Source organism: Choloepus didactylus, chromosome 6 (genome assembly GCF_015220235.1).
Source record: "Choloepus didactylus isolate mChoDid1 chromosome 6, mChoDid1.pri, whole genome shotgun sequence".
NCBI lineage: Eukaryota > Metazoa > Chordata > Mammalia > Pilosa > Megalonychidae > Choloepus > Choloepus didactylus.
Genome location: NC_051312.1, coordinates 140,123,261 through 140,134,873, shown reverse-complemented (window position 1 = coordinate 140,134,873; position 11,613 = coordinate 140,123,261). Strand labels below are relative to the sequence as shown.

At 36.8% G+C, this 11,613-nt stretch overlaps 1 pseudogene; it reads right to left on the bottom strand.

The window, feature by feature from the left end:
• Positions 1-642: 642 nt before the first annotated feature.
• LOC119537343 lies at positions 643-11,349 on the bottom strand (annotated as a pseudogene).
• Between the last annotated feature and the right edge of the window lie 264 nt (positions 11,350-11,613).

The window sequence follows — 11,613 nt, the reverse complement described above, 5'->3', positions numbered from 1 at the left end:
TTTGGCAAATGAAAGTTTTGAGGTGAAAGCCACTGTTTTTGCAGAATAATGTTATATAATATAGTCAAATTCATACACTGATGCACATTTAAAAGCCACAGTTAGAGAACCAACTTACCATGAATAAAATTGGGACTTGGGGAAGAAATAGCTTAACAATATCATTGATGTTTGGTTTAAATAGAAATTTCAAATATTTCCCTAAATTCTGGTGAATCCTGACCCTGCATTTCAAATTATGTGACCAAGGTCTAGTTTCTCTTGGTCCTTTTCTCTGCCCTGCAACCTCAACTCAGGGTTGAATTTGAACAGGTTTTTACTTCTGGCCACAAGAGGGCCATTGCCAGGTACAGTGGCTGCCAGCTTCTCTCAGGCAGGTGTAAACAATCAGAAAGCATCATCATCAATGCCTCAGATTCCGTGGGCCTTTTTACCAAGGTCAGAAAGGGCCATTTCACTCACTAAGAATCAAGAAGCACCAGAGCAACTCTCCTTTGAAATTAGTGGGTTAACTAGAGAATGCTAGGAGGAGGCAGACCTTTGGAAATGAGGTCAGTAGGGGGGAAACATTAGGAAAAAAAAAATCACTTAGAAGAGATGGGCAATTGGATATTGTTGCTACATAGACAAGCTGAGATGTATTCATTCTTCTAGGAAGATGGGACCAGCTTGCATGCTGAAAAATAAAAATATAATAGGGAACATTGAGAACAGCTGGGAAGAAAAATTACACTAATTAAGTGATTCTGCATAAAGTTAAAGCAAGGTAGAAAACCTATAAAAGCTGACAACTAGGCAGCATCAGTTTTTTTAATGTTAAATAAGTCTGTTCATACAAATATTTCTTCAACAATGAAGACTTCCCCCATACTTGAACTACATAATGAATGCACCCAGAAAACTTACCAATTTGGGGCAGATGGGACTGAATAAGCAATTTAATAATGTGCTTATCTAGTATTATTGTGTTAAGTGATTGGGATATAATCACACACTGAATAAAAACAGATAAAAATTTAAGAGAAAATCCATGGAACTACACTATAGAATCAGTGAGCCCTAAGTTAAACCATGGAACATAGCTAACAGTTACAATTATAAAAACATGCTTTTAACAATTATAACAAATGTTCCACACCAAAATAAGGGCGGTAAACAGAATCCAGTATTTTATGCATGATTGTTCAGTAAGCCCACAACTTCTCTAATAAACACTGAAAAATGAATGGACTATTTTGGCAATATTTTACTTTTAATCTGGGTGAAAAGTACATTGATTTTTGCATTATTCATTAAAATGTAAATGCATGTTTTGGGAAATTTTCAATGTGTATGGTATGTCTGATGGTAAAATATATAATTCAGTATTTTCATTGTATATCATATTAGTGTAATCATTCAAAACTCTGAAATATCCTTTTGCTATTGATTTTATTTTTTCAATGACTTTATGATTGTTTAATTTTTATTACATTATATTTCCAAATAAAAGGTCTTCAGGTTCTTAATGAAAAGTTGCAGTTGCTTTTGGAACATAACTTTTTATATCAGGCTTTGTGAATTAAAAAGTTACTTACACTTTCTGGTCAAGAAGTTGTAATAATTAACACAAATGTTTTTACAGTTACCCATAAAAAGTACTTAATGCAAAGTAATACAGTCTGCAAAATCTTTTTGAAAAATGTCCAAAAGTTTACAACAATTGAAATCATACTTAAATAATGTGGGAACTCTTTTCTTTTACTGACAAATTTAATGTGAATTGATTTAAAAAAATACAGTTTTGGAGAAGATTGTGGGAAAATGGCAGAATAGGGAGCTCCAAGACTCAGTCCTTCCATCAGAACAACTATGAAATGGGCAGGAAGTGTCTGAAACCACTATGTAAAACTCCAGAGTCCAGAAGTACACTGCAGCATCCATGGACAAGCAGGAGGAAGAGGCTTATAGATTATGCAAACTGCTCTCTCCCTGTGGCGGCAACTGGCACCCATCCACCACTCTCATGGCATGAGACTGTGGGGACCAGCCCCAGTCTAACTCGCTGGTGACAAGAAAGGACATAAAAATCTTCTTCCCCAGAGTAGGCGCAGTCAAGGCTGATCACTGATCACAGCTTGTGAACAGCAACTTCCATTTGCTGGGCACCCATCACTGACAGCAGCCATTGTCAGTCCATCCCAAAGGTAAAGGCAGGGGAGACTTAAGGACATTATGCTTCCTCAGGGATGTGGGACAAAGTCAGCTGAAGGGCTGCATTTACTGAGCAGGTGAAGAAAGCACAGCTTTGGAGAGGTGTGAAAGAAGCTCTTGTTGCCTTTCCTGATCCCTTCCAGGGCACTTTGGAGCTGGTCTGTGCACATTTCATGGATTCCTGGCTCTGTTTAAGCTGGGACAGACTACCTTGGGAAAGTCAACTCCCATGTGCCCCTTTTCCCAGAATTTGCCCTTGATGCTAAAGCAGTTTGAGAGAACAAAAGGAATGCAAGAAACTATAGAGGCAGAGAGTCTGAGGCAAAGGATACTGGCTTCAAACACCTGGTAGATGGAGGTTTATCTCCTTGGAAACAAATGGAAGAATCAAACCCCTGTAAACTGGGAAGTCCAAAACAACTAACATGCAAAAACCCAGGAAAAGACCCAGGCCTAGAAAGACAGGGAAAATTCTGCAAACTACATTTGCCTTGGGAAGACCTTGCTGTACAAGGGCTGAAAGTCAAGAAAATCTGCCTTATCAGCAGCTGCTTACAAAATCAAGAAACAGATATCTCCAGGAATACATCCCAGAGAAAACATTTGAAAATATTAAAATGTATAGTGTGCAAAAGAATACAAGACAAATAAAGAAAGAGGAAATGATAGCCCATCCAAAAGAAAAGGATAAAAATACAGAAACTATTAATGAAGAGGACAAGAATGTGGACATACTGAACAAAGCCCTTAAAAAATGATCTTAACAGTGCTCAAGGAGACAAAAGAAAATACAGAGAAAGAACTAAATGATATCAGGAAAACAATGAAATAGCAATATGAGAATCTCAGTAAAGAGATGGAAAATTTAAAGAGAACTACAGGAGTTGAAGACCACAATAACTGAAATGAAATATTCCCAGGAGGGTTTCAAGAGTAGACTGGAACTGGCAAAAGAAAGAATCAGGAACTCGAAGACAAGACACATGAAAGAAGTCAGGCTGAGGGGAAGAAAGAAAAAAAGAATGATAAAAAGTGAAAATGGCCACAGATACCTCTAGGAAATCATCAAGCACTCCAATATATGCATTATCAGAGTCTGAGGAGAATAAAGGGAGAAAGGAGCAAGAAGAATATTCAAAGAAAAAATAAGAGAAAACTTACCAAACTTATCAAAAGATATGAATATGCACATCAAAGGAGCCCAGAGAACACCAAAAAGGATAAACATGAAGAAAAATATCCCCAACATATAGTGATCACACTGTCAGATGCAAAGAACAAGGAGAGAATTTTGAAAGCTGCAGGAGAAAAGTATTATGTACAAGAGAGTCCAAATTAGATTGAGTGGCAATTTCTCATCACAAACCATGGAGGCAAGAAGGCAATAGGTTGAAATACTTAAACTGGTGAAAGTAAACAAATGCCAACAGTGGGATGAGACTTTCTTTCAAAAAATGAGGGAGAGATTATGACATTCCCAGGGAAACTAAAGCTGATTGAGCTCGTCACCACTTGACTGCCCTGCAAGCAATGCTAAAGGGACTTGTTTAGTCTCAAAGAAAGGACAGTAGATGGCATGACAGATTTGAAGGGAGAAATCAACAAATCTATATTTCTGTAGGCAATTAATAAACTAATTTCAATAATGGATAGAATATCTACTCAGAAGATCAATAAGTAAATACAACACTTGAACAATTCTGTAAACCAACCAGACCTAATAGACATATATAGAACACTTCACCCAACAAAAAACAAATACATATTCTTCTCAAGTGTATGTGGATCATTCTCCAGGACAGACCATATGTTAGGTCACAAAACAAAATTCAATAAATTCAAAAATATTGAAATCATACAATGTATATTCTCTGATCTCAATGGAATGAATTAGAAATCAATGAATAGGGAAAATAGAAAATTCACAAATATGTGGAGATTTAAAAAAATAGTAATAACCAACCAATGGGTTAAAGAGGAAATCACAAGGAAAATTAGAACATATCTTGAGACAAGTTAAAATTAAAATACAATCATAGCTCTAAATTCCTAAATCAAACAAAGAGAAATACCACAAATCAGAGACCCAATCTGAAAATGGAAAGAACTAGAAAAGGAAGCACAAACTAAACCCAAAGCAAGCAGAAGGAAGGAAATAACAAAGATTAGAGTGGAGATAAATTAAATTGAAAATAAATAAGCACAATAGAGAGAATCACCAAAATTAAAAGTGGATTATTTTAAAAATTGAATAAAATTGGCAAAGGAAAAACAAGAGAGGATACAGTTAATAAAAATCAGAAATGAAAAGGGTGACATTACTACAGACCCCCATAGAAATTAAAAGGATCCTAAGAGGATACTGTGAACAACCATATGCCAAAAAATTAGACAATTTACATGAAATGGACAAATTCCTAGAAAAACATGAACAACCCACACTGACTATAGAAAACAGAAGAACTCAACAGATCAAATGAAAGTAAAGAGATTGAATCAGTCATCAAAAACCTTCCAGCAAAGAAGAGCCCAGGATTAGATGGCTTCAAAGGTGAATTCTACTAAACATTCCCAAGAAGAATTAGTATTATTCCTGTTCACCTATTCCCAAAAGTTGTAGATGAAATAACACTACTTAACTCATTCTATGAAGCTAATATCACCCTAACATCAAAGCCAGATAAAGATACTAAAAGAAAATTACCCAACAATTGCTCTAATGAATATAGATGCAAAAATCCTCAAAATAATACTTGCATATTAAAAGAACTATACACCATGATCAAGTAGATTTTATTTTAGGTATGCAAGGATGGTCAACAGAAGCAAATCAATTAATTTAATACAATACGTTAACAAACTGAAGGGGAAAAAACCACAGGATCATCTTGATAGATGCAGAAAAAGCAGTTGACAAAATCCAGCATACTTTCTTCATAAAAACACTTCGAATGATAGGAAAAGAAAGAAACTTCCTTGACATGATAAAGCCATACTAACATTGTGTACTCAATAGTGAAGGACTGAAAGCTTTCCCTTTAAATTCTGGAACAAGATAAGGATGCCCACTGTCACCAATGTTATTTAACATTATGCTAGAAGAGCTAGCTAGCACAATTAGAGAAAAAGAAATAAAAGCCTTCCAAATTGGAAAGGAAGAAGTAAAACTTTCACTATTTGCAACTTGAAAAAAGAATAAAGAACTTGCAGGACTCAACGTTTCCTGACTTTAATGCATATTACAAAGCTACAATAGTCAAAACAGCATGGTAGTGGCATAAGGATAGATATGTTGACCAATGGAATCAAACTGAGAGCTCAAAAATAGACACTAACATCTTTGGCCAACTGATATTTGACAAGGCTGCCAAGTCCCTCAACTGTGACAGAATATCTCTTCAACAAAATATTGCTAGGAGAACTGGATAGCCATATGCAAAAGAATGAAAGAGGACCTCTTAACTCACACCTTAATAAAAATTAATTCAACATGGATGAAAGGCCTAAATATAGCAACCAAGAGTGTAAAACACCTAGAAGAAAATATGGAGAAGCATCTTCAAGGTCTTGTGGTAGGCAATGGTTTCTTAATTTCTACACCAGAAGCACAAGCAGTGGGACCTGCTCAATATAAAAAATACAAAATAAAAATTGTGCTTCAAAGCACTTTGTCAAGAAACTGAAAAAACAACCTATTCAATGGAGGAAAATATTTGGAAACCAAATATCTGATGTGGGTTTACTATTCATAATATGAAAATAAATCCTGCAGCTGAACAATAAAAAGACAAACAATGAAATTAAAAAATGGGCAAATGATTTGAATAGACAGTCTCTCAAAGAAGAAATACACATGGCTAAAAAGCACATGAAAAGATGCTCAACTTATTATAGAAAGGCAAATCAAAACCACAATAAGATATCATTTTACACATACTAGAATGGTCACTTTTAAGAAAACAGAAAACTACAAGCGTTGGACAGGATGTGGAGAAATAGGAACATCCATGCATTTTTGGTGGGAATGTAAAATGATGCAGCCGCTGTGGAAGACAGTTGGGTGGTTCCTCAGGAAGCTAAGTATACAATTGCCATATGATCTGGCAATCCCACTACAAGTATATACCCAGAAGAACTGAAAGCAGGGACTCAAATGGATATTTACACACCAATGTTCCTAGCAGCATTATTCACATTTGCCAAAGATGGAAGAAACCCAAATGTCCATCAATCCATGATTGGATAAACAAAATATGATATAGACTTTTGAAGGAAAATTATTCAGCTTTAAAAAGGAATGAAGTCCCAATGCATGTGACAACATGGAAGAACACTGAGGACATTCTAAGTAAGCCAGACACAAAAGGACAAATATTTTATGATCTCACTTATGTGAATTAATTATAAGCAAGCTCATAGAGTTAGGCTCTAGAATATAGGATACTAGAGGATTGACTGGGGGTAGAGAATGGGGTATTGATGCTTAATTTGTACAGAAATTCTCTTTAGATTGTTTGTAAAGGTTTGGAAATGGATGGTGGTGATGGTAGCACATTATTGTAAGTGAAATTAACAGCACTGAATTATGTATGTGAATGTAGGTGAAAGGGGAAGTTTCGGATTGTGTATGTTACCAGAATGAAAATTAGAAGATAAACCATAGGACTGTATAACACAGTGAACCCTGCTGTGTATGATGGACTGGGGTTAACAGTACAAGTACATTAACATTCTTTCATGAATTGTAACAAATGTATGATGCTAGTACAAGGTGTTAATATTAGGGTGGTACATGGGAAAAATACACCTAATGTAAACTATGGACTATGGTTAATAGTACTATTTTAATATTCTTTCATCAATTGTAACAAAGATACCACATTAGTGAACAGTGTCAACAATAGGGGGCTATTTGGGAATGCTATATTTTTTACAGGATTTTTTGGTAAATCTAAAACATCTCTAATTAAAATAATAAAAATAGTAATAATTAGATAAGCCATTATGCTGAGTGAAAGAAACCAAACACAAAATACTACATATTGCATGACTCCATTTACATAAAATATAAATATTCAAAAACCTACAGAGACAAATAGATTAGTAGTTATGTAGGTCAGAGGAAGGATACAGGGATTGAGAGGTGAGTGCTAAAGATATATGGTGTTTTCGGGAGAGTAATTAAAATGTTCTAAAGTTGATTGTGGTGACGAATGCACAACTCTGTGAATATACTAAAAGCCATTGATTGTACAGTTTGGATGGATTGTATAATATGTGAATACATCTCAATAAAATTGCTAAAAAGTACAGGGAAGGGCTCATGTGCCCTAAGTTAAAACATGGACTTTGGTTAGTGACACAATTGTAAAAATGTGCTATCATCAGTTGTAACAAATGTTCCAAAGTAACTGCAGGATGATGGTGGTGGGGTGGTGTATGGGAGTCCTGTATTTTAAGCATGACTGTTCTGTAAACCCATAGTTTCTCTAATAAAAAAATAAAAGAAGACTGCTTGCCCCAACATATGACTTTATGAATAATAAAGATATAATCAAGATACACTGGTATGAACCTGACAACTTGCTTATTTATTTTCTTGATTGGTTCAGTACAGGGAGTCTTAATTTATCTCCTCAAACAACTGGTGCCTGGTGCATTTAAACAGGAATTTGAAGAAGTTAGAAATATAAAGTGACTCCAATTTTGCAATATGGTTATAGTATATGCTTAGCTTTAATTATTGGTATCTAAGAAGGTGACTATGGATCTTAACCTTTCACAGTGTGAGATTTTAACCTGCACTTTTGTTCACAAGTGAGTGAATAATTTTATGCAGGTGCACATTCATTTCTCCAGAGGACAGGCTACCAGTACTGACCCTTAAGCAAAGGCAGGCCTCAGAAAAGGCTAAGTCCCCTAAAAAATGCACAAAGTCCTGGGCACTAGGATCCTTGACAAAGTTCACTGAGTAGGTTGAGCCAACCTTAGCAATTGTGTGAGCCGATCAAATCTCAGTCAAAAATTGTGGCAAATTAAACTTGAACCATGTAGAGGAAGCTTTATCCAAGAAGGCAATGATTTGATTAGAAGGAAGAGACTCTGTTCACATAAAGGCTTTTTAGACAATAGATTTTGGGACAATCATTTCCTGTTTTCATTGGGTTTTTCAGCCATATCCTTAAGAAATATTCAATTCCAACACCAGTAAAGCAGAGTGGCTAGTCTGCTGCAAATTCTGTGACTCTCTTATGGTACTTTAAACAGCAATTAGAACCAAGACAGAGAACTGTGGACAGCCTAACCTATGTGGCTTGTCCACAGGTGCAAGAGTTAACTCCCCAAAAGTGTTGTCAAATTGTTCTTGGATTGTTAAGTACATAAGCTTGTACCACGGCATTAGATTTCCATCTTCTCAACTGGAACTGCAACTTTAAATTGGTGGTCAGCTTTATTAATTAATAAAATGGGCACTTATCATAAAAAAAGAATATTGCTGCTTCTTATAAAAAAAGAATAAAGCAAGGCACAGAGAAAGAAGGCTATTATGGGACAGCTGGGCAACGTCATGATAATTCAAGCCACAGCCCTGGTTAAAGTGATTGATGGGAAGATGTATTCTGAGTGTCATTATCAAAAGGAGAGAGCTGAAGATAGATAAGCTTTGTTAACACACTGGGACTATGGTATTCCAGACCCTACTGATTTAATGTTACTCAATTTGGAAACCCCCCAAGATAGAAACTAGAGAATTATTTTGTAAAACCTAATAATTTGGCAAATGTAAAGAAAGAATAAAGGGAAAAAGACTTCCTTTCCATTTATTTAAACTGTGATATAGAATGAAGAGAACCAACTTCAGATAGAAGTTAAAGTGCTAGCAATTCAACTGTGCATTTCCCTACAGGAAGTGGAAAACAGCCTTGGCATACAAAGCATGAGGCAGTTGATGCTACTACCCCCATAAAACAGAAGGAAACAAAGGTCTGGGGCATGCAGAAAACGAGGAAAAGGACTGTCTATGGAGCACATTGCAGATGCTTTTACTCCAGGGGTCTAAACTGCAAACATCAACCCCAGCTTCTGTTCAGCAAGCTGCTGAGGGAGACTCAAGGGGAAACACACTGAGAGGCGAGACGCTGCCCATGAGGCAGGTTTCTCACTCTTGGGCAACCCCATTGCAACAATGACATTTCAGAAAAAGCCTATGCAGAACTGAGTGTTAAAATAAAATAAATAAACTATGAAGATCAATGAGTGTTGGGATTGAATTGTATCTCCCACAGAAGAATGCTCAAGTCTAAGCCCTGGTCCTGAGTGGTGAACCTACTTGTAAATAGGACCTTAGGAGAGGTTATTATGACTTAATTTGTGGATTCATTTGTGACTGGGATCTTCAAAGATCCTATTTAGATGAAGCCAAACTGAATCTGGGTGGGCCTCATCCACATGACTGGAGCCCTAGCAGAGGAAATTTGATCTGGTAGGTCAGTAGAAGTTCTGAATTATGACGCCAGAGAGAACGAGGCAGAGCATCATTTGACAAAGGCCGAGCTGCAAGACAAGGAACTAACTTCAAGGCAAATCAGCACCAGAACACTCCTGACACTGGGAGAAAGCATGCTGGGTTAAGGCCTCCAAAACAGTGAGACAAGATATTCCTGCTGTTTACCAGCGTGCAGTATTTGTCATAGCAACCCTGGGAAACTACAACAATGTGGAAATGTAAATTAAGAGATTTTGAATATGATGACTAGAAACAAAAGAATAGTAAAAGCATTTGGGTAAGACCTAACTAAGACTGCCACATTTGTTCTTAACTGTTTTCTTTTCATTTTTTTCCCTTGTACACATGTCGCATTCCTTCCAGAATTAATGGAGATAAGGGATCATTTATGTATCTTTTAACATTCAGATCAGTGGATAACTTACTACCTCCCAACTAGCAGGTATTCAGTAAGCAAATGCAGTGTATGTATTACTTACATGTAATAAAAACTATCACAACCTCAGTTTTCTTAACAAAATATAAGAACACTAATATGTGCTTTACTAAATGCTTTATCATTTCACTGGTTAAATGAAATTGACTTAAAGTAGACAAGTATTTCTAAAATCTAGATATTATATATATTAAAAGCAGAATAACAAGAAAAGATAGATAAATTGAACATATTTTCATTGGAACCATTAATTTCTCCCATCTATAAATCTCCAAAATCAATGCCCACCTCCCCACAAAAACCTTCCTCAACGCTTTCTTCACATCCTTGTTTCGCAGACTATATATTAAAGGGTTCAGCAAGGGGACCACTGTTGTGTAAAACACTGAGGACACCTTCTCCTGTTCCAGGGAGTTACTTGAAAGGGGCTTGGAATACATGAATGTGATAGACCCAAAGAAGATCCCCACAGCCAAGAGATGGGAGCTGCAAGTTTCAAAAGCTTTAGAACGAGCCTCTGAGGACCGCATGCCAAGGATGCTGCGGAAAATGAAGGCATAGGAGATGAGGAGAGCAAAGGTGGGGGCTAAGGTGTTAAATCCTCCAATAATAAAAAGTAGAAGCTCATTGAGATGCGTGCTGGAGCAGGAGAGATTGAGGAGAGGGAGGGCATCACAGAAGTAATGGATGATGATGTGGGATTTGCAGAAGGACAATTTCATCATGGCACTTGTATGGGCCAAGGCAGAGAGAAAGCCCAGGATGAAGGCAATGATTACTAATAGTGAGCAGACCTGAGAGGACATGATCACATGACAAAGCAATGGGCGACAGATGGCAACAAAGTGATCATATGCCACTGCTGTCAGGAGGTAACACTCAGCCACTGCAAAGAACACAAAGAAAAAGAGCTGTGCCATGCACTCAGAATAAAGAATGGTATTCTTCTTCCCTAGGAAGTTAACCAGTATTTTGGGGGTAATAACAGACGAATAGCAGACATCAATGAAGGATAAGCTACTGAGGAAATAGTACATGGGGGTGTGAAGCAGAGGGCTGACTGCATCAGGAGGATCAAGCCCAAGTTTGCCACCACAGTCACTGCATAGATTCCCAGGAACAGCAGGAAGAGGGGCAGCTGGAGCTCGGGCTGCTGTGTTAAACCCATTAAGACAAACGTGGTTGCTGTGGAATCATTTCCTAGGGCCATTCTTTTTTGGGGAGTTCTGTGAAAATGGAAAATAAAAATTACATTAAAATGGATCTTAACTCCCATCCCAAATGAAACTACACATGCATAAAGGAGGTTGACAGGAACAGAAAAACTCAACTACAAGTTCTTCTCAACTCATGTATGTGGTCCTGATTCCTCTACCCTAAGTCTCTATAGTATTCTGGACCTCCTTCAAGTTGGCCCCAGAGTTCTGATCATAAAACAAATACTCCAGTAACTCAGAAACTTCTGCTACCTGAATTT